The sequence below is a fragment of the Pipistrellus kuhlii genome, unplaced genomic scaffold (genome assembly GCF_014108245.1).
Source record: "Pipistrellus kuhlii isolate mPipKuh1 unplaced genomic scaffold, mPipKuh1.p scaffold_m20_p_6, whole genome shotgun sequence".
NCBI lineage: Eukaryota > Metazoa > Chordata > Mammalia > Chiroptera > Vespertilionidae > Pipistrellus > Pipistrellus kuhlii.
The window spans coordinates 5,647,152-5,671,217 of NW_023425562.1; the positions used below are offsets into that span (position 1 = coordinate 5,647,152).

A 24,066-nucleotide genomic window follows, 5' to 3' on the forward strand; every position below is an offset into this window, starting at 1 on the left:
AATTGGAGGAGCCATAGGAAGATATTAGACACTAGAGGCTTGGTGCACAAATTTGTGCACCAGTGGGATCTCTCAGCCTGGCTTGTACGATCAGGTTGAAACCGGCTCTCCAACATCCCCTGAGAGGTCCTGGATTGGGAGAGGGCACAGGCCTGGCCAACGAGCCTACTGGTGCATGATCGGGTCTGGGGAGGAACTCGGAAGGTTGGCCAGCTGGGGAGGGACCACAGGAGAGCTCCCGGGCATGTACGGCCTATCTTGCTCAGTCCCAATTGGTGGGACCCCAGCAATAAGCTAACCTACAGGTCAGAACATCTGCTCCCTGGTGGTCAGTGCACATCATAGTGACTGGTTGGTTGGCTGTCTTCCCCCTGGTGGTCTGTGCATGTCATAGTGAGTGGTTGAGCAGCCTTAGCATATTATTAGCATATTACACTTTGATTGGTTGAACGGACAACCCGATGACTAGACACTTAGCATATTAGACTTTTATTATATAAGATAAGGACCATGCAGTTTCATAATGGGCAGAACTGTGTGCATACTCGTGCGTGTGTGTGTGTGTGTGGTGGAAAGTAAGTAAAAAGGATGAGATAAGCATTTCTCAAGCATCCCCTAGTAACTTTCTTATGACGCAATCATGTTTTGGGGTAAGTAGTATTTCCATGTTATAGATGTGGAAAACTTGAACTCAAATCTCTTGGCCTTAAGTCAGCTCAGTTCTGGTCATCTCTGTGGTGACAGAATGTAGCCAGATATCCCTCACATCTGACACTCTGTGGAGTCCATTCCAGAAAGCCACAGTGTATGGCATTGCTGGGAGAACAGGGGAGGACTGTTCAGAGCTGCTGTGTATTTTTTTTCTTCACATCTATGAACTTGAAGAGACGGGGAAGAGGAGGGAAAAAATTCAACTTGGCATGAATGATGTTAAGTGAGATCAAATAAGGTGAAAAGCAAAATAGAATCCAGAAATTTAGTTTTGCTTTTGCTCAAAGTTCATGGGCGGTTACCGTACAAAGTCCTTTTTACTTTCCTCAAATGTTAAGCACTTTTTATAACATGAAAATTATTACCTTTTAGTTTTGGTTGTTTATGAACTTAAATAGCTTCAGAAAAGACAATGAACCAATTGAACATTAAGATTAAACTACATGTTTTCTTTATTTTACTTCTTCCTAATGTACAAATTATTACACTTATGGTTAAAATTATTTTGGTTCCTGATCATACATTGTAAAAGTATTTACTGAACAATCAACAGTGAAGCTGAAATTTTAAATTAAAAAAGAGAGGAATCGTAACCCTTCATAAACTAAACATTAAAATTGTCTCTGTTCTTCTAGTTTTTGTTGTATGCGTGCATACATTTACATGGCTAGAAACTGTGCAAATTTATACTATCTTGTCATTCTGAGTATTTTTCCATGTTGCTGTATAGCCTTTATAATTATTTAGTTTGTCAGTTTGCCTTTAAATATTTTCCAATTTGTTGGATATTGTTATTTACTTATTCTGTTCTATGCCACAAAAAAGACTGGCAATTTTGTTGAACATTTAAATGGTTTATTTATTATTTTTCTTTATAAACATCCATTTGCATCTTTATGTATCTAGTTTCTTACTTTCTTCTTTTGTTCTTTCTGGCAAAAGGAAAGGAATTGTTATTTTTTAAGGGTAATTTCTCAGAAATAGGATAAGCATCTCCAAAGGTATATAAAAGAATATGAAAATAGTTTTAGGAGTTGCTGAGAGAAGCAAGATTATAATTAAAGTGAGTCATTTAGCAGAGTTATAGTTAAAATGTTAATCTTGATTTTTTAAATCCTAAGGTGTATTTTTGATCCTTACCTGAGAATATTTTTCCCTTTGTTTTTCTGAGAGAGTAGAGGGAAGGGAAGGAGAGGGAGAGAGAGAAGCATTCATATGAGAGACGTTGCCTCCCAGATACCCCCTGCAACTGAGGTATGTGACCCAAAACCCTCCTGTTCACAGGCTGACGCTCTAACCACTTAGCAACTCCGACCAGGGCTAAATCCTGTTTTAAAAATTATTATTAAGAGAGAAATTAGACATCACTTATCTTTGCCCACAAAATTTAACTGAAACCCTAAATTGTGATTAAGTTTTAAAAAATGTGTTCTTGGCTCAATTGAACATAGTGTAATTCTGAACAGATCTTGTATTTGATTTATGATATTGGCCCCTATTATCCTGCAACTCTGTAATATTAGCATTGGTCAGGTAGTCCCCTGGGAGGTGGTCTTTCCATTCCAAATCCATTCTGTTCACGTGGGGGCCTTGGCCCCTTCTGTCTGTCCACTATGTTACAAAGCTGGAGCCCTCTGGCCAGAGAAGCTCCCTTGAATGGTGCGGTTGCCCTTCCACTTGTTTCCCACTGGTCACAATTCTGCTTTCTGGAGCAACAGACAAGCTTCTACCACTAGTCAGGAGTCTTCAGAACATCAGAGATCAGGTCTGGTTTTCACTCTCTCTGTCCTTAACTCCTGGCATAGTGCCTGGCACATAACAGATGCTCGGAAACTAATTGCAGAACGAACTGTCTTGAGATAGTCCTTCAAACGTGTGAATACAACTACAGCGTCCCCACTTAGTTGCCTCTTCAGATTTAATGTCCTCCGGTTTAGCCATTTGTCATGATAGAATCTCCAGATCCCTTTCTTCTAGTCATTCTCTCACCATTGTCTGGGACCACAGTTTGCTGTCAGTTACTCTGTTAAAATATGTGGCCAAATTTGCATCCAGCTCTCTAGAAATGATCTGATTTGCAGTAATGCATTCAAGTGTGTATTACTTTTCTTTCTTTAGCAAAATCCGGTTACTTGTATCTTGCAGGGGTCCTCAAACTTTTTAAAGTGGGGGCCAGATCACGGTCCCTCAGAGAGCTGGAGGGCCGGACTATATGAACAACTAATTCCTACTGTAACACCTCGGCTGTGCTCACTGCCCAAAAAACCTGGCGGGCTGGATCAGACTCCTCTGCGGGCCGCAGTTTGAAGATGCCTGTAACGTGATCTGCTGCGTAATTTTATCCTTCTAGATTAGTGTCATTTGGGATTTGATGAGGGCTCTTCAGTATCCTCATGTAAGTCCTCAGTATAAATGAGGACCAGGGGAGCTCTGTGGAAATCTCCTTCCAAATTGACAGTAATCCCCTAATCCCATGCTTTTCAAACTGTGATGCACATATAAATTACCTGGGAATTTGGTAAAATGCAGGTTAATAAGTCTGAGTGCAGCCTGAGATTCCATCTTCCTAACAAGTTCCCAGGTGATGCGGACACTGGGGCCTATGAGGCCATACTGTGAGCAGTAAGGCACAGTTTTGGGGCCCAGTTGTTCATTCGAGCAAATCCTTCAGTGTTTGGATGGCTGTGCTGTCCCATTAGAGCCCCCAACAAATGCTGTGTGATGCAGGTACTCAGCTTCCTCTCCTAGCTCACTGGGTAAATGAAGGAAACGTGAGTGTTGCTGTTTCACCAGCTTCGAAGTGGTTGTGGACCTTTCTGTGCATGTTTGATTGACTCTTTATTCCAGCCCAACAAGCTGTTATTCAACATAATTGATATCTTTTCAAGTTTCTTGTCATCTGGACATGGATAAAATGCTCATGTATACTGAGCACTTTTTAAGTTATAAATCTGGTGTACTTTTGTATATGGAAAGTTACCCAAAGAGAAACTAAATACTTAGTGTTTTTTACCCAAAGAGAAACTAAATACTTAGTTTTTTAAGCATTGGCTAGAAAATACAGTGTTACTGATAAAATTCTTTTATAAGAAATGTTATGGAGCATCCAATTTTTCCCCTCTATTGGAATTTGGAGAAAATAGATGCATTGTTGAAATTACATTCCTAAACTGAAAGATATTCTTGCAGCTGGCTGCCTTTCAGTTATAGATTAGCAAGTCAGTTCTGTAGCACACAGCACAGGGAAGTCACCTTATCTCCCCTTCCGATCCCACATCTTCTGATCTTTTAAAGCAAATTCCACATATCCTAGCATTTCATCTGTAATACTTCAGTATATAACTTAACATAAATATTTTTATTGAATTGTAGTACACATAAAGAAAAATGAAAATGTGAAGGGATTAAGCATACAAAACAAAACTCGTTAAAAACCAACCCAAACCAGGTATTATTAGTCTCAATGAGTTGATTACTTCACCATTGTTCATTAATATGTTTAGATGATTCTAATCCTAAATACTAAATACTGTGTCTTCCAAATATGTTACAAAATTGAATCCTGTAACTAGACATTAAATTAGAAAATGTCAATCAGAGTAGGAAAACAACAGCAGCAAAAAATTAAGTCTTGGCATTGATAATAATAAGGCTTTTAGTTTCAGTGAAAAATAATCATGCTCATATTCAATCCAGGTTGAAAAGAATGACTTGGATGTGTTAGCAATGATTAAATAATAGAACTTAAACCCCATAACTGTAGTGCCATTAACATCTCTAAAAATAGCAACAAGTTTTTTAATATCATCTAATACTCAGTATATTAAAATTTTCCTGATTGCTTAAAATGTATTTTTTTAAAACTCATGTTTTAGTTTTAATTGATGGTCTATATAAGAATTACAGGTTTAGAAAATATATTTTTAAACCAATGTTTTATTTCTTTTACAGAACTGCAACTTTTATGTAGTACTTATGCTCTGTGCTTGCTAAATTATTAACAAAGAAAATATAATTTCTATCATGATTATTGCATTTTTGTTTAAAAGAGAAGATATTTTTAAAAATTGCTCCACTCAGCCTTTCCAAATCTGTACTAAATTGGTTTAGTACAAAACCTACTTACAGATGCTGCTGTAGACTTCCATTTGCAAAGTCATTTGCATTATTCTGGATTTGCCTTCCTCTGGTGGCACCTCTCATCTTTTCCCACATATTCTTAAAGTTTTATATGAGTTCTGTTCTCTGTCTTCCTTGTTTATGTGGGTAGCCCATCTTGAGGTTATGTGACTCCCCTTTCAGCAGTGACAGGAGCACTACATGGGGGGAGAAAAGTCCTGATTTCGGATCTCAGCTCCCCCACTTCACTGCATGACTGAAGCAATGTGCTTAATTTCCCCAATCATGACTAATATGTTAAATTGCTTTTCAGTGGCCTGCATCAGACAATACCACAAATTGTTCAAAATATCCTAAAGCTCCCCAAACTTGTAGGCAGGGAGGAAGCAAGTTATTGAGTCACTGCTTATCTTCCCAAATTACAACTCAGAGAACATTGCCTAAGGAGCCAGGACAGAGGCCCCTAGATGAAGTGGGAGAGGAGAAACAGGAAGGTAACTAACTAATATTTAGTAAGTGCCTTTAACTACTTTTCCACATGCTCATTTGGACCACATAGCTGCCGTGGCAGTATTATGATCAGAGAAACATTGGGTCTGCCAGCATAGCCTAGTGGTTAAGAGCAACAGTCTTGCCAATGGATGACCTAAGCCAGGTTTCTTTGCCTCTCTGTCTGATCCCTCATCAATAACGTGGAGATAACGGGCATTTGCGTCATAGGGTGTTCGTGAGGATTACATGAAATAAATGTCAAGTGCCAAGCACAGTACCTAGTACATAATAACCTGTAATTTATCCATCACTTCTTTTTAGACTTAGTCTTTTTAAAGGAAGGCTACGGAGTTTTAGTAACTTAATAACAGAGTTTTGAAGACTGAGTTAGTAGGTTGTTCAACAACCATAGCAGAACTTCGTCAAACCTGAGTGTTCCCTTTTCAAACTGGTCCTCTTGAAATGCCCTTATTTACTCCATTATTGCTTTTGCTAAAAGTGTGTTTGGACTTCTTATTGCTAGTTTTTAGTCTATAGGTGTGTTTTGTTTGTTTGTTTGTTTGTTGACACTATTAACAGATATCCCCTGTTTCCCTCACTTCCTTCCCCTGGCAGCCAGCACCACCCTCTGCCCAGCATCTACCTCCCCTCCCCTGGCTAGTCTGCTTTTGATCAAATTACAACTAGGATAGAGGTGAATAGTTGTTTATTCAACAAACTTTTATTGACCACCTACTATTTGTAAAACATACTGTTAAACACTAGGAATATAGCAGTGAACAAGTAAAGGTCATTTCCCTGTAGCATTTGTAATCTAGGGGGCAAAAAAAAAAAAAAAAGCTTTCATCAGCACCTTGAATTGTGTCAAAAATGTGATAGTCCTAAACATTGTTAAAACTGCTGAAAGGAAAAATGCAAATTTTGGAATGTTTGGTAGGTATATCCAGTACTTTTATTGGTATAAGATCATATCGTTGATATGTTACCCAAAGGAAGACAGATACCTTCTTTATGAATAAAATGAGATGTACTGAGGGAGATATCAATCTGTATCCAGTTCAATGATGTAATCAGCCCTTTAAATTCAAATTTGGGCTAAAACAAGGACCTCCTTTATTTTCCTTCTGTTTGACTGTGACTTTGGAGTCATTCATGAACTTGAATTAGGAAGCACAATTGCATTGAACAGCACATTTGACATTACGTTATCATTCACCAGTGATCTACTGATGATTGAAAATGGTTATATATTCAGTAGTATTAAGTTCTATTAGCATGTCTAAAAAGCGTGTTGATGTCTTCTTAAAGCTTTGCAAATGTTTGTGTCCATTCAACTTAATACCTTAATCTACACTAATAAAAGAGATGCAAATTGACCATACCTTTGTGATGCCCACCAGCCAACAAAGATGGGTTAATTTGCATACAGAAGTGCCTAGCAGGTGGGGCAGGGCGCAGGCATTCCGACTGCCCTAGCATTTCTGGGCCTCTGGGCGGCATGGGAAGGTGGAAAGGTGGCTCCCGGGTCGGCAGCCAGGGGAAGGAAGGCCCATTCTTGCACGAATCTTTGTGCATCAGGTCTCTAGTGTTAAATAATTACAAAATACAGCTAAATAAATAAAATTACAAAGTCCTGAAATTCAAAGGGGAGTAAAGGTAATTTAGGATAGTTGTCCTTCCAATACAAAAATGCCCAAGCCTATGCCCAACACTTCTGGTGATGGAGAATGTTTAACTAAAGACCACAGGTCATGGGCATATATTATAATAATATACCAGTAAAGGTGGGAATTTGTCTGCTGTAAGACAGGAATGGTAATTATCTATGGGAAACTTTGAGGCCCTATCTATAAGAACAATTTATTTTCCCTCCAATATCACTCTGGTCACCTAAGACTTGTTTTCTACAGACCAGTTTCTCTGCCTATGAACCTCCAGTTCGTCACCCTTCTGGTAAACTTCAGCATTGGCTGGAGGAATATCCCCCAATTTTTCTTAGTTTTCTAAATTTTAGTTTCTTATAGCACACATGTATTTATTTAGCAATTATTTAAGAAGTGTTTATTGTGGGCCAGTCACTGTTCTAGATAAAAGGGATGATAGATGGTAGCACTCAGCAAAAAGTTGGTACCATCATAGAAATTTCAAATTCATGATTGAGTGGCTCTAAAGCTGCAGTCAAATATGAAATAAAGGAAATGAACCCAGTCTGAGGAAGATGATGATCCTGGTTTGGGACATGGTGAGCTTGGGAGCAGTGGGTCTTTCAAGAATAGAAATGCTGTGGGTAGTTGGCTCAGTGGTTGAGAGGAAGCTGGGTTTGAGGATCATTGGCATGTAAGGTGGAACTTGCAGCACTTGGAACAGAGGTCAGCATGGGAAGTGAGTGGTCTGAGAGCAGGAGAGAGTCTCGGCCTGATTCTTGGCACCTTGTTAGTACCAAATAAATGTTATGAATTAATTTGTTTGATCAATAGCTGTATCCCTTTTTAAGTACTTATGTAATAAGCATTCTTTGTTCAGTAATTATAACATTATGAAGTAAGTCAATTTTCTTATTCCTTTGGGGGAACTAACTTTTCTATTACAAATGTTTGAGAAATGAGGTTTTGTGTAATAACTTTTTAAAATTAAGTAGCCCTGACCATTGGGCTAAGTGGTTAGAGCATCGGCCCAGGCACCAAAGGATCTCATGTTCATGTCCTGGTTAAGGGCACTGGGTTTCAAGTTTTAATTCCTGTGCTAGTGGGGCATGAGCAGTCTCTCTCTCTCACACACACACACACACACACACACACACACACACACACACAAATAAGACACCTAAAGAACTGTGAAGAATCTTTGGTGATGCACTTAATTTTGAGTGTTATAACTTGTACTGGTCTCTAGCTGATCAAAATAATTTTCTTCAGGGAATGTTTAATGAGAAGTAGTCATAAGTCACTGTACATCTTGTTATGCTTATTTGCCCGGTTTTACTGCATGTAATGGAACTAGGTTTCTATAGTTTATGTTTGGCTGTCTTTTAGAGGTGGATCTCATTAGAGGCATTGAAAGCCTAATTCTGTCTAATGAGAAGTTATGTGATTGCACTTGGTTATGGCAGCATATCCTTTGGTTTCCAGGCGTTTTACAAAGTTTCTTATTCATTTTCTACATTATGCCTATTTCCTTTCAAGAGTTTTTATTAGCAGTTGTGTTGCACTTCACAATCTATTTGATAAATAATTGTCAGGATTTAACTATAAGTGTTTTTTTTTAAGGTCTCACACATTTATTACTGAACCAACCTACTATTAGAGAGGGGAGGGGAAATCAACAGAGCAAAATCATAAATCCATTAATTTCCGAATTAAAATGCCCCAACTGTCCAGACAGTAGCATCTTTTCAATCATTTAAAGGTGGAGGCAACCTGAATATATCATAAATATGTGAGTCATCTCTCATGTGTGATTTCTCATAGGCCCAGTTTGATTCTTCTCCAATGTGTCCTCTTTGAGTTGTACCTGATTTTATTACCAGTTTTCATCTGAACCCTCTAGGGTTCGGGGCAGGGGAGTGTGCCTTGTCATTTGCCATGCTATTTCTTCATCCTCTCATCCTAGCACTTATGTGGGTGGTCCCCCACTTTATTATAAAGAGCTGGCTGGTGTGGTCAGTGGTTAGAGCATCAGCCTGGGGACCAGGAATCTCAGGCTCAATTCCCAGTAAATGGCACATGCCTAGGTTGCAAGTTTGATCCCGGGTCCTGATTGGGGCACGTGTGGGAGGCAACCAATTGATGTGTCTCTCTCATATTGATGTTTCTTCCTCTCCCTTCTCCCTCCTTCCTTTTCCCTCTTCCCTCCTCCATCTTCCATCTCCTTCTCCTCCCTTCCCTCCCTTTAAATCATACTTTTCTACTCTCAATATGTGCTTAAAATATTTAACTTGGATGTTAGAGTAGGAGAAATTTGAGAGAATGCTTTATGTAATTCAGTTTTAAGAATTAAATGAATACACTGATATAAATTTCTATACTACTTCAAAGGGCTTTATCTTTGTTTTGTCTAAAGAACTATATGTGAGTACTTCAAATATCTTTCCTCCTAAAATGTTAGGCACACGTACAATAAGATGGAAAACTGCCTTTTTACCATTTTATTAAAACTTTCAAACTTTATTCATAAAAATTGAGAAATACATACTGCAAAATGTTCATGTTTTATTTATATATTTTAAAATGTTTTTATTTTTAGAGAGAGAGGAGGGAAAAGGAGAAAGAGAAAGAAACATTAATGTGAGATCTGAGAGAGAAACATCATTTGGCTGCCTCCCATATGCACCCCAACCAGGGAGCAAACCTGAAACCTGAGCATGTGCCCTAACTGGAAATTGAACCTGTGACCTTTTGGTGCATGGAGAGATGCTCAATCAACTGAGCCACACTGGCCAGGGCAAAATGTGCATATTTTGAATGTATAGTTCAATAAGTTTTAAACTCATGTGAACACCACCCAAAGGTAATCTCTATTCTGATTTTTACCATCATAGAGTTTTTAAAAGAACTTTATGTAAAGAATCATATAACATATTCTTTTATGTCTACTTTCTTTTGCTCAACATAATTATGAGATTCATAGAAACCTCTTTCTTTTTAATTGCTGAATGATATTCCATTGTATGAATACCACCATTTGTTTATCCATCCTCACGTTTACAGACATGTAGGATGTGCCCAGGTTTGGACTATTTTATTTTTTTAAATATTGTTTTATTCACTTCAGAGAGGAAGGAAGAGGGAGAGAAAGATAGAAACATCAATGATGAGAGAGAATCGTTGATCAATTGCCTCCTGCATACTCCCACTGGGGACAGAGCCCTCAACCAGATATGTGCTCTGACCTGGAATCAAACCATGACCTCCTGGTTCATAGGTTGATGGTCAACCATTGAGCCATGCCAGCCAGGCCAGATTTTGACTATTTTAAACCCAGGATGGTTAATGTAGCTATGTGATAAACCCCTTCATGCCCCCCTGCTTCTCTTTTCCTGTGTAATAGTGCTTGCAAATCAGGCATTTGCTGACAGTTAGGGCTTGTTTCCAGGAGGGAGCTTATAACCAAGGGCACCACAGAGAGCACAGAACAAAACTAGAGTGGGTCTGCCAAGTCCAGGACAGATGTCTCAGGAGTTCAGTGCCTGGGCACAGAGTGGCAAGCCTGCAAATTAATGGAAAGCTCCTGAGAGAGAGAGAGAGAGGAGGGAGGAGGAAAAAACCTAGAGAAAGCCATCACAGCAGTTGTTCAGGTTTACTCAGAATGCTGAGTGCTGATGACACAGAGTGGGTGGGGATGGTTCCTCCCAGTTGGCCCTGTTGCAAGCATCACCAAATGCCCATCTGGGCTCCCTTCTGCTGGACATCTGGGGTAAGGAGCTTTCCCCAGATGACTTGAAGTATTTGCTGTGCAGCCCTTCACTGCTCTTCCAGTACTGGCTACATAAAAAACCCCATGGCCTCTTTGGGCAGATGTTTTGGTAATTGGAAAAAATACTCCCCCTAGCCTTAAATGGTTGTCATATATTCAGATAGTCATCATATTACCCAAGAGTAGGAATTGTGAGTTCTTGGCAGAGTGGTTTAAGGGAGATCAGGCAGGCAGGCAGATGAGCAGTTAGGAGCCAGGAGTCCTGGATTGTGAGAGGGATAGCTGAGTGCCAGTTTAGGTCCAATCCCTTGGATCGGGCCTGAACCAGTAGTTGGACATCCCCTGAGTGGTCCCAGATTGGAGAGGGTGCAGGCTGAGGGGGAACCTCCTCCCCTGCACAATTTTCGTGCACCAGGCCTCTAGTAGTATATAAAAGCCTAAGCAACAGTTACAACCATTCAGCCGAACAACCGGTTGACTGATCGCTATGATGTGTACTGACCACCAGGGATTAGACAGTCAATGCAGGAGCTGCTCCCTGGTGGTAAGTGCGCTTCCACAGCCAACCTCCTGTGGCTGGAAAACTTCCCATGGTCCTTCCCACCAGCTGTCTGGCCAGCCTCCTGAAATCCCACCCCCCAGCCAGCTGACCCTGATCGGGACTGGGCAAGATGACCGATCACTGGCCAGGCTGAGGGACCCCACCTTTGCATGAATTCATGCACCAGGCCTCTAGTGCTTTTATAAACATTTGTGTATAAGTATTTGTTTGAATACCTATCTTCAAGGTAGACACAAAACATCACATATTGTGTGATTGCATTTATATGAAATATCATTGGAAGTAAATCCATAGAGGCACTAATATAAGTGGAATAGGAAATGGTAGTGACTGCTTAATGAATTCAATGTGCGACTAAAATGCTTTGGAGCTAGGTAGAGGTGACAGTTGTACAACATTCTGAATGCCACTGAAAACTTGAACATGGCTAATTTTATTTTACTTCAGTTTTACCTCAATTTTAAAAAATTGCATCATATAGTTTTTGTGATCTCATAAATAACTGGCTTTGCTGTCATAGTTACCTTGTGACTGCAGGAACCCATGTGCTTACAGTAGTAGAACACTGGGGAAGTTCTTTCCACCTGTGGGCAGGAAAACTGCAAGATGGATGATCCCAAGTGGGTTTCTTTCCAAAATAACCATTAAGGAATATAGTTTGTTTTTTTCATTTTTATTTGTAGAAGTTGGTAAAATTTTTATCTTGAACAGGTCCTAGGTTTTAAAGTTTGATCTTGACTGATACTGGTTGGTTTCTTTATTTAATTTGAGAAAGCATGTCTAAAATAACTTTATATTATTTGGAGATGGAGCAGATTTTGCTTTTATAAAAATTAAGAGTAAATTTAAAAAAATTAAAAGTAAATGTTAAAAAAAAGAATCTATAAAGGAAAGAAAAGGTAGCGACTTTACAGTAGAGAAAGTAATTCTCCTAGTGCTAATTAGTTCCTGTCGTCCTCTTCCTTATTTAATGTCTAAAATAACTTTATATTATTTGGAGATGGAGCAGATTTTGGTTTTATAAAAATTTTTAAAAATACACATGGAATTGTAGTAAGATTTTTCTAATGATTTGCTATTCTGCAAAACTGCTAGAGATTTTTGTGACTATTAAAACTAGTACTTTCTATTGTCAGTGGAATTGATGTCAGAAATAAAAATTCAAAAAAAAGAGAAAATACTGTTTTAGATCAAGCAGAGCTTGTGTAAAAACTAAAAACCTTAGTTCCTTTCTTTCTTTCTTTCTTTCTTTCTTTCTTTCTTTCTTTCTTTCTTTCTTTCTTTCTTTCTTTCTTTCTTTTTTAAATCTTACACCTGTTTTTTGAAGGAGAGACTTTAGGTTAGATTCTGGCAAAAGGTCTGAGATTGAGAAGAATTTCTTACTCAGAAGAGTAGAACTGCTCTGCCAATATGATCATGAAACTTTTCTTTATGAGTAAAGTTGATGGCCCCCCCCCCCCCCCCCCCGCTTCTCCACTCCTCACTCCCCTCATCCTGCGCCCCGGGTTATATGTGGACTCATTCCTCCTGCAGATGTATCTGTGCTGTGTCGCACACACCCACCTGGTTCCTCTTGGGATCCATAATAGGCCATCCAGACTAAGAGTTTGTAGACTTGAAGCCAACAAAGCTAATTGGTTTCTAGTGGATTCAACCCACAGCTTCTGGCATCATGAGCATCATTCCCCAATCAGCTGGACTAGAGAGTAAAAGAATAAATGTCTTGGTTGAGCCAGGGCCTTGTGATTTTAAAGTTAGAAGGAAATTAGTAAGCATAGCAAACTGTCAGGAATAAATCTAGTAAGCTAAAGTAGTGGGTGAATGTGAGTATTCAGCTAAAAATAGTTATTGCTTCTGATTTCCATAAAATTATGGTTTCCTTTTTTGTGATGTGCACTGGATAATTTTTTAAAATAAGAAAAGGACAGTTTTTAAGTTGTGGAGAGTTAAAATTGTTTTTCTTTTTAAAATATATCTTATTGATTTTTACAGAGAGGAAAGGATAGGGATAGAGAGCCAGAAACATCGATGAGGGAGAAACATTGACCAGCCGCCTCCTGCACACCCCCCACCAGGGATGTGCCCGCAACCAAGGTACATGCCCTTGACCAGAATCGAACCCGGTACCCTTCAGTCCGCAGGCCAACACTCTATCCACTGAGCCAAACCGGTTTTGGCAAAAGTTGTTTTTCAATAAAATATTAATTAGGAAAAATTTCCAACGAGAGCTAATTCCACTAAACATTGAGCTACTATACAATGGCAGCAGCAGAGGAAAGTGAAGCAGGTGGTCGAGACTGCAGCTTACACGGCTTACATTTGCCCAAGAACCTCTGCCTGTGACCTGCACTTGGTGCATTTCCTTGCACAATTTACTTAACCTTTCTGTGCCTTAATTTTCCATCTGGGCGATTTGAATACTAGAATCTTCCTCATAGGGCTGTTATAAAGGTAGAATTAGTCAATCTAGTTAACACTCTTAGAACAGTGCCTGACAGAGTCAGAGCTACCTGTGTGTATGCTAAAGACATAGTGGTGGTGAAAGATAAGTAGAGTTACTTCGGTAAGGAGTGCTTTTTTGAGGGGCAAACGTGTTAAAATTTACAGTACTCACTGTCCTGACCCTTTCTGGTGTACCGATGCACTGTTCTGTTTCATGTTCTGAGATCCTATGGCATATTCTCTTTAGGGTCACTATCCTGCTAGTGTACATTTCAACCAAAGAAAATGCTTTGGAAAAGAAGTAAAGAACTTAAAAGAAGTGGTTTTTTAACTGTTTCCCAAGTAATTATAAATCACATGAAGCATCTTTGGTGTTTGTTTTTTTAACATAGTTACTGTCTTATTTTTTACTCTAAGAGTTGCTGTGTTCTTCATTGGCCCTGGGCAGAAGGTGAAAACATAGGAGTAAGGGTCAGAAACAAAGAGAACAGTTTTTGGCCTAGAACTCACAGCCTAGAACATTGTGGTACCTCTAGATTCCGTGCCAGGAAAACCCCAGAGCTTTGAATGGAAAAGCGGTGAGAAAGAACAGATCCTTGAAGGTGCACAGCCTTGAAGTTGTAAGGCCACATGTCAGTTAACTTTATCATTTCTGCCAAGCTATCTCAAACTTAGCTAGGAGGGAGAGAGGGAAACTCATGGGTGCAAAGAGGGTTAAAAATACAGATTTTAATGAGTCATCTTGTTCTGATCTATTATAAAAGACAATTGACTTTGCCTTATTTCCACTTATATTTTTCAGTTTCTACTAGCATTTTAAGTAGTTTTAACGGTCTACTTTGTATTTTAATGATCTCTTTTTACTCTCTCCATCACCTTGGCTTTTCTGTTTGTTTGTCATTCTGGTGAAAATGAATTAGGAAGGGAGATTGATGAGACTGGATAACTCAGCTCCCAAAATATACTTGATCTTTTTTCTCATGGAGTGATGATACACCGCTTCTTTTACAGGACTGAATTGCAACTGCAGAAACAACAACAAGGGAACCTTTAAAGATGCACACGGGACTGCATAAAGTGGAGAGAGATACTGGAGAAGCCAATGAAGTAAGAAAAAAGCATATTTCCCAGGTAAGTCGTATGCTTCTGAATTATAGCACGTTTCTTGCTATCGTATTTGCCATAATATTTAGTCCTTGTATTGCTGTTAAGCTTTTGGTTATTTTATCCTCCTTCCATTTTTATTGCTGAGGTCTTTGATCACATGATTTGTTTTGAATTAATCTAAAAATCTATATTAAATATGCAATTTATGTGATTTCTTGGATCACTTAGGAACCTGTCATGTCTTAGATGACAATTGGGTATTATAAAGGTACAGTTGTGTTTCTGTTATATGCAGATGTAGTCCAAGGTCAACTTTAAGTCTGAATGTAGAACTTATACTTTTGTTTTATTAAATTACTGCCTTGAAAAACTAGAACACTAATTTGAACACCAGTTTTTAAGTTATGATCTATGAGATGGGCAGCAATGCCCTCAGGAACAGTAAACATTTTTTCAATGCTAAATTTAACCCTAAAAACAAAGCAGACTGGTTAATCAATGTAAATAGACATAGCCTTCACTTTATGAACTATATGTGTCCTAACAAAATTTTATTATTATTAATTTAGTTGGGAACTCAATTTATTCTGTCATTCAGCACTCATAAGCTTAGACTTGGGTTTTTGTTGTTGTTAACATTTTTAAATAAAAGAGATTCATTACATAATTTTTCATTATAACATTAAGAGCTCTTTTCCTGTATACTGAGTAGAAATTTGGGGGGGGGGGGGGGGGAGTGGAGGAAATTGAGTCAGAGTCATTGGTGGTAATAGTGCTGGAAGCTTGTGCACAGCATCCTGACTTAGACATGGCAACTCCTCCACAAGCCTGGGGCCAACCAACCCATGGGAAATTCTAGCTTCTGGAACTTTCTGCCTTATGGTGGATTACAATAGGGCTGCTGTTGAATATGTGATGTATTCCAGCTTGCTCATTCTTTAACTGAGTTGGCAGCTTGAGTTAAAAAGTATTTCATGGTCTTGTATATTAGTCCTATAAACTAAAAATAAAGAAGACAAGTTTATTTGCAAGTAAATTTGTACACACATTTTCTATTGCTCATTATCATGCTGAGTCCTGCCCAAAATCTCCTCCCAGATAGCCACATGGTTCCTGTCCTCCTCCTCCTCCTCCAGGTTTCTGCTGTGGGGGCAAAATTAATGGGAAGGACAAAGCCAATTTTCTGTTATGTCAGAGTCTATACCTAGTATTTTGCCTACCTCCACCTTACCTCATTTTTCTCATCCCACTTCTATCAAGTATGATATTTTATTTATTCTACACATCATGCTTTTTCTGCTTCACCTTTAAAATATTTGTAGATTAATCTTTCACTTTTCAAGGTACATACCATTTAATTCAGCAATTGTATTTCTAGGAATTTATCTCACATATAAACTCATGCAGATGTGTAGGTAATTGTGTATCCCCTCAACCTCTATTAAATCCTCATGCATGCCTCCTGTCTCATAGCACTTAGACAGAGACTCAGTCTTGCTGGCATTGTTCTGTCGTGTCCATAGGTCATGTCTTTTGTAAGCTAATTCTAATATCAGATTTATCTTGATGTTGATATCAGTTTATTATATTTTCTCACTCAAGTCATGGTTTTCCTAGCTCTTGATATGTTGGGTGCTTTTTAATTCTATTCTGGACAGTTGTCAGTTATGTTAGGAGACTCTGGGTCCTATTTAAATTTTTCACCAGGAAGTCACCCCAATTAAGTTTAGCACACAGGTTGTATCTACTTTTGTAGGCTGTGATTCCAATGACAATTCACTTTTAAGAGCCGTGACTATTTTGGTCTGCTTGGCTATCAGTTGCAGCTGGGGCTCCCACTGATCCCTGCTGGTGCTAATGGGAGGAGGAGTTTCCCCAGACAGTGCTGCCTAGTGCATGTGGGTGAGAGAAGGGAGTCTCCCTCCTGCTGGAATGAAGAGTACTTCCTAGAGGCCCTGCAGGAGGGAGAGTGCTTTCAGCCTATTTTATTATCAGTGGCCCCTGATCTATCCTCCTTGTTGGTGCTTCCAGAACTTCCATTCTGTCATGGGGAAAGATATGCCTACCTGGGTTACCTTCGCTGCTAGGTTGGGGCTTGGGAAACACTGGGCTTGAGTTAGTTTTTTAGTTGGATGGAGTGGGGGTGGGAGGTGGTAGTGTCATAAGATGCCCTTGCTGCTATGCTGTCCCTCCACTCCTGGGATCTCTAATCTGTTCGCCTTCCCTTTTCTACCTTCTCCTTTGGTTGCCTCTTGTGTTATTTCCAGAATTTATAGTTTTACTTAGGAAGGTGGCTAGGAGAGAAATAAGTTACATAATCTTTTCTGAACCATGACTGTGTTCTCTTTAACCATTCATCTTTTGGATGATTAGGTTGTTTTAAATGGTGAGTACTGGCCCTAGTTGGTTTGGCTCAGTGGATAGAGCATCAGCTTGCGGACTCAAGGGTTCCAGATTTGATTCCAGTCAAGGGCATGTACCTCGGGTGTGGGCACATCCCCAGTAGGGAGTATGCAGGAGGCAGCTGATCGATGTTTCTCTCTCATGGATGTCTCTAACTTTCTATCTCACTCCCCTCCTCTCTGTAAAAAATCAATACAATTTATTTTAAATAAATAAATAAATAAATGGTGAGTACTGTAGACATCATGACTGGGGTGGGGTGGGGGTAGGGTTGCTTCCAATAGCCTTGGATTCTGAAAGGCTTCCTTACTCCACAAGCTGGTTGGCTGCCCAGTACAGCTGTTATTCATCTGCTTGCTTGGCTGGTGATGTCAGTTCTTTATGTCTGCTTCAAAGGCAGGCATTTCTTGTTGTTGTTATGCTTGTTGAATAATGCAGTAGTTGTCACACTTTCAGTGTGATTAAAACTTATTTATAGAGTCTTTTCTTAGTATATCTCTTTGGTCTGTTTTCTTTGTCTTTGGCAAATATTTTATATTAAATTCCATCATGCAGATTGTATTTAACTGTGATTTAACTATAGAATATTTACTTTTTATGTGACCATTTCTATTTCAGTGCTGTATAACAAGGACCAAGATTTTTCATAAATTACTGTGAAAAGTTTTTTACATTTTCCACTTATATATGAGAAATTCAAGGTCATCTCAGTTCTTCCACAGTAAATGTACCTTAAAAAAATCAGAGTGGGAAATTCTTTATATTGGAAGCCATGGGTCCCTTTGAATAGTTTACAATAATAGTTTTGCACAAATAATTTCAGGTTAATATTGCATACTATTTATTCCCACCCATTTCCTTTATTGGCTGTGACACACAGGAATTACGCCCATTGCTTGACTAACCTTTCTGACCTTTTGTTACTTGGCTATAAATTGACTTGGGTCTTTTGCAAAAACACTGTCGGGGAGAGGAGGCGGGGGGAATCTTTTTGTTAGAACCCAGCCAATTCCTGCTTCAGCGCAGAACAGTTTGTTCTCCTGAAGAAATGAGCCAGTTCAGTGAACAGAAAAACATAGCCATAAACTGGCATCACCAAAAATTGCAAAAGTGATTGCCCACGATCATTCCACAGAACAGGAAACTTTATAAAAAAAGACACTTCGGAGAGAAAAATACAGTTTTGAGTTCCACGGACTTTAGGAAGATGTAATTGACTTGTTAGAGTTGTAACCACATAAAGGGTTTCTTTTTCTGAGTTCTAGCAGTCCCCAACATTTTAACATTTTAAATGGGGATGTGGTAGAATTCTCCCTCTGCCATCTCAAGTCACAGACCTTTGTTATATCACGTATTCTCACATTCACACATCTCACTAGGCTGGAAGCTGCTTCTGTTAAACAATACAGCCATTTCCTGAGTGACTGCTCTGTGTAAGACTGAGTCCTGGGTCTGTCCCCCAAAAAAGACATTTATAGTGGTCAAGTGAATTATAAGAAAAAATAGAAAATAATTACAGTAATGGCAGGTGTGGTAACAGAAGAATGTACAAGACACAGATTCGGTACTTTGCAGACTGTCACAGAAGTGGAGTCATTAGAGTGAAGTGTAAAGACTGTCTAGGAGTTTGCCAACTAGATGAGAGGAGAAGATAATCTGGGCAAAGAGAGGAGCATATGTAAGTTGACAGACGAGTGAGGAGACAGCATGGGAGTTCCAGGCCCTGTAAGTATAATTGCGTGTGTATAAGTATGGAAGGAAAGGTGTAGTGGACAGTGAAACTGGAGAGTGACAGGGACTGGATACCATGTGTCTCAAATGCCACTTGCAACCATTTGAAGTTTCTGCTGTGGGCTTTGGGGGCTGTGTTAGGATTGAAATAGGGGCATGGCCTGGGCGAGGTAGGGTTTGTAAAGAGCCAGGAGCTCAGAAAGCACCGGACTGAGGCGCTCACAGCAGGCTAAAGTGGGCGAGCTTATCCTTCAGGGAATCACTTAAGACAGTGATCTGTGTGTTTTGAAAAGGCAGATATGGTTGTGATGCAGAGGACTGCATTAGGAAGGGTGTGTGTGTGTGTGTGTGTGTGTGTGTGTGTGTGTGTGTGTTTGCAGGCAGTAGAAGTCACTGAATTCACAGCATGCAAGAGGGGGTCAGTGTTCAGATCCTTGTACAGGATTCACAAAGGTGACCGAGGATTTCAGGGGGCCAGGAAGGAGGCAGGAACCCCAAGACTTCTGCTTAACTCTCAATATGCCCCATAAGGATGCTTTCACATATACCTTATTTACTTTTCACAATGAACCTTACACTGTATACACTGATACCATTCCCAGTTTGAAAAAGAGAATTCTGAGCTGTGGAAGGTTAAATACTTCCTTCAAGACCCAGTGACCTGCACTGGGAAGTTGCCACATCAGGGATGGAACTCAGGTTTATCTGACTCCAACCCCTGTGACAAGCCACTTTGAACAGCACTTGCTATACAACTGAGCCGACCAGTTAGCAAGTCTCAAAATGTCTTACTACTCTCTAAGAGCTATGCCTACAAATACTGCTAATACTGACCTAATACAATACTTAGATTTAAGTATTAATGCTGATACAATTCATATTTTTAAAGCCTGTTTTTCTTGTTAAACTGTCATCCCATGAAAATGTCAAATACATGATTAGTAGCTCACCATTTCAGAAAAATTGGTGTGGGGAAGGGCCCAACCAAATTAGCAAAAAGTATAAATGACTGCTTATACTTAAAGATATATAATTTTTAATGTTCAAGCAAGTGTGTATATGTAACAGTTTATAGAATAACAAACTATGACTTTCAGGAATTAGAAAGCTTCTAGTAGTGGCACAAAGTTAACATGGTAATTTTTAGTAAATGTGTGCTTTTAAACTATTCACTCCCCTCACCTGAGGATATGCCTTTTATTGATTTTAGAAGGAAAGAGGGGGATAGGGAGAGAGTAACAGACAGACAGACATCGATTTGTTGTTCCATTTATTTATGCATTCATTGATTGATTCTTATAATTGGCATATCAGGATGATGCTCTGATCACCTACACTATCTGGCCAGGGCTCCAAAAGAGATTTATTAAAGCAAAAACCACCTTCAAACAAGTCCCAGGACAAAGGAGTGATTCTTCCTATGAAACATTCATTCTATGCTCATGGGTCATGAATTCCAGGATTAGGGCCTAGGAGACAGATGGAAAAGAACCAAAAACAAACCTGACCTACTCTCTATCAAAACTGTATTTCTGGTTAATGGATCAGTCCCTGTTTAGTTACCAAAGGGAAATACTGTCCCATTTAGGATTGGAGCCGAAGGTCCCAGCATCAAAGTCTGTAATTATGGAATGTGGCAAGCTTCTCTTCAGCATCTCATTTGACCCTTCATTTGCTTCTGAAAGTGGAACCAGGAAAAAAAAGAGTGTTTTTTGAGGTAGAAAAATGCTGAAAATGTGAGGAAAGTATCTAAATCTTAAGCTAAGTCTGAAGTATTATTTTGTGGCATCAATAGTAAAAACAACAACAAACAATTGTTGGGCTTTGAAGAAAAAATTACTATCTATTATAACAGAGCTGTGGAACTCCAGCGTGCTCCCTGCCAAAACAGAGATTATATATAGCACAGGGAAGAAAGCCCTGCTTTGCTCCAGTGGCTGCGGAGCCGAGTGGGAGAAGCTCTTATGTAACTGGGTGTGCTCATTAGTTCGGCTGTAAGTCTACACAGCTCGGCCTGGCCGGGCTTTGTTCTCCTCAGTATTAACTCTTGCTGGCTTCCTCTGTGGCTTTGGGGGCTGGGCCTGGCACATTAGAAATGGTGGAGACCCAGAATCCCAAACACAGCCCCTGTCTGGTCTAGTGAAGCAGACAGACAGGCAAGCAGCTATGGCTCACCTGGAGCGGGAAGCTGTGGGCTCTGGAGCCCAGAGGAGGCCCAGCATGGAGGAGCTGCCAACCACGCCTGGGGCCTGTGGTCATACTGGGAGGCCCCTCATCTGTCAACAAAGAGAAATGACTTGACTCCCTACACCGTATATTCCTCTACTATAAAAAGATGATAATACCCACACCATTTGTAGACATGAAGCTCTAAAACAGAATGAATGGTCATGTGATGCACCTTACCTAGAATATCCATTTCTCTGCCACTTTATGTCCTCAAACCCCCCAGGTCCGGTTGTACTTATTTTTCCCAACTGAGCAACAAAGCCCCCTTTGTAAGCTCTTGTCAGAACTTCTCTTGAACCTCAAAATTCTCTCACTGTCACCCCCTTCTTTTCCCTTCCAGCCTCCCAGGAATAAGCATTCCAATTCCCGTCTACTTTTCCAGGCTGAGGATGAGAGGTGCAGGAGTGGGAAGAAAGGGTGACAGTGTAGTCCTAGACACATGTCCGCTCAGTACTTTTCCTAATCCGGGTCCCCTCAAACCCTCCCAAATAGGTTTGGGAATTCCAGGCTCCTGTAGCATTCCCCGTTTCTTCTTCTCTTGCTTCCATTTACTGAAAGGAAAAAAGAGAATAAGAGTTTGCCTTTCCCAAATGGCCTAGGCCTAGATCATTTCTCTCCTGTGGACATTTTACTCCCAGCCAGCATCCTGCTGGGCATTCTCCCAGTGGACCCCTTTGTGGGATCACCTTTGGCTCCATATTTCCTCAGCCCTTAGCTGAGGGAGCTGATGAAAGGGCACCCGGGGCACACGTTGTTCTTTCTCCTGTCTGGTTCATGGACTCTCCTTCTTATAGTCTTTCCCAGGCCCCACATCCAGCCAGGCCCCAGTTGCTGACACACACTTCTTGAAGCGTCTAAGGCAAATGTCTGGAGTCTTTTTTAACTGTCACATCAAGGGGGTGGGTGAGATGTGCTAGTGGAACCTAGTGGATAAAGGTTAGGGACATTGCTAAATTTGCTATAATGCACAGCCCCTCCCTCCCCTGAACAAAGATTTATCTGGTCTAAACTGTCAATACCAAGGATGAGAAACTCTGATCTAAGGGATTTCCCATACGTCCCTTTACATTCTTGCCTGCTTCCTTGTCTGCATTGGGGGACGCTTGTTAACCTCAAAAGCTCTTCCTCCCCAGGGGATGGCTTCACCTGTCTGAAGTCTTTCCTCATCCCTATTCTAGTAGAGTTGATACTCACCCTAGGGTTTCCAAACCTCTAGTGTTCATTCATTGTAGCACTGACCATCCTCTGCCTTCTGATAGCCCCCTTTAATCTAATTTATTCTATCTCTTTTGAGAGCAGAGTAAGAATTTGGCTATAATGAGGATGACCATTCACATCCTTTTATATAATAACTAGAGGCCCGATGCAAGAAATTCGTGTGGAGTGGGGAGGTTGGGGGAAGGGTCGTCCCTCAGCCCAGCCTGCTCACTCTTGCAATCCAGTACCCCTTGCTCCTAACTACCCGCCTGCTCATTCCTAACCTCCCTCCTGCTTGCTCTTTACTGCTTGGCTCGCTGCTCTTTAGCTGCTACCTCAGAGGCGGGAGAGGCTTCCACCACCACCACTGCACTCGCCAGTCATGAGCATGGCTTCTCGCTGAGTGGTGCTCCCACTGTGGAAACACACTGACCACCAGGGAGCAGCTCCTGCGTTTAATGTCTGTGCCCTGGTGGTCAGTGCATGTCATAATGACCAGTCATTCTGGTCGTTCTGCCATAATGGTTGCTGGGCTTTTATTATATAGATGTTCCAAGGCCCCAAGCACTACACTAGGAGAGTCAATGGCACAGTGTAGAATAAACATCAGGAGATTCAGTCTGGTGCCCAACTATTACATTACAGCTCTATGACAATATATTAATATATAACCTCCTTGAGCTTTTGCTTCTACACAGGTAAGATAGAAGTAGTGATATTCATTTTCTAGAGTTGTTGAAGCTATGAGGATTTATTAGCACAGAATCTGGCACACAGTGGTCAGTCAAATGTGGGTTGAATTTGAAAAATGAATCCAGGGTCCCAGATGTGACTCTGAAAACAGAGTTCTTTCCCATTACACTCTTGGCAGCAATCTTAATTCCAGATAACACCTCACATTACACCTTATGAGGATGAGCACCAGTAGCACATTCTATTTACTGGAGTGTTGAGACTTTTCCCTAATCCCATGGAAGCAGAGGAAATCCCATACATTTCTGACTTCCCGCTGTTTTATAAGGAGATATTTCTGCCCCTCTTGGAACACTGAGGCCCTAGAACCATGCCCTGAAGTTTGGGCAGTCTGCCCTGACCAGAAGTAACCAAAGTCAGCTGCTCTGTAAGGGGGCTGCTGAGGCACTAGAGGGACACTGCATCCATTCACTGCCATGACTTCCTTGTACATGGAGACCAGCACAGAGGAAGTAATATTACATTTTGTTCAGACATTATATTACCTTTTTCCACAGTGTTAGAGGTTAGTGACTATTGATCCTCTGGGCAAAGGCAATGTTCATATATTCCTAGAGCTGGGTTATAAAAACCATATCAATATCCAACAGTGCAAATACCATCTTGGATTTGTCCAGAGAATTTCAAATGTACTTGCTACATATGGCCTTATTTTTAGAACAGAGAGGAAGTCTATGCACATCAAAGAAAACTAATTCCATCTTTGGAACAGCTATGTCCTAAGGCATGCAGAAATGTTATTGGCCTTCCATTTTTGTCAGCAGCTACAGAATAAAGAAATACTACATGAGTAGGTCATGGGTCAGAGGCAGGGGATAGATGGTAAATGATCCATTGGACATCAGCATTCACAGGGCTCACCCACTAATTCATCATGTGAGGACAAGCTCATTTTTAGAAATTTGATA

General features: G+C 40.2%; 1 protein-coding gene and 1 pseudogene across 3 annotated transcripts in view; both read left to right on the forward strand.

Annotated features, from left to right (window-relative positions):
* ZHX3 (zinc fingers and homeoboxes 3) overlaps positions 1-24,066 on the forward strand; it is a 90,704-nt gene that overhangs the window by 26,751 nt on the left and 39,887 nt on the right. For all 3 annotated transcript variants that reach the window (XM_036417883.2, XM_036417888.2, XM_036417887.2), the window contains exon 2: positions 14,750-14,869. The gene's annotated coding sequence lies outside the window, so the exon portion shown is untranslated. The remainder of the gene's footprint in view (positions 1-14,749; positions 14,870-24,066) is intronic.
* LOC118707846 overlaps positions 1-24,066 on the forward strand; it is a 79,930-nt pseudogene that overhangs the window by 26,734 nt on the left and 29,130 nt on the right.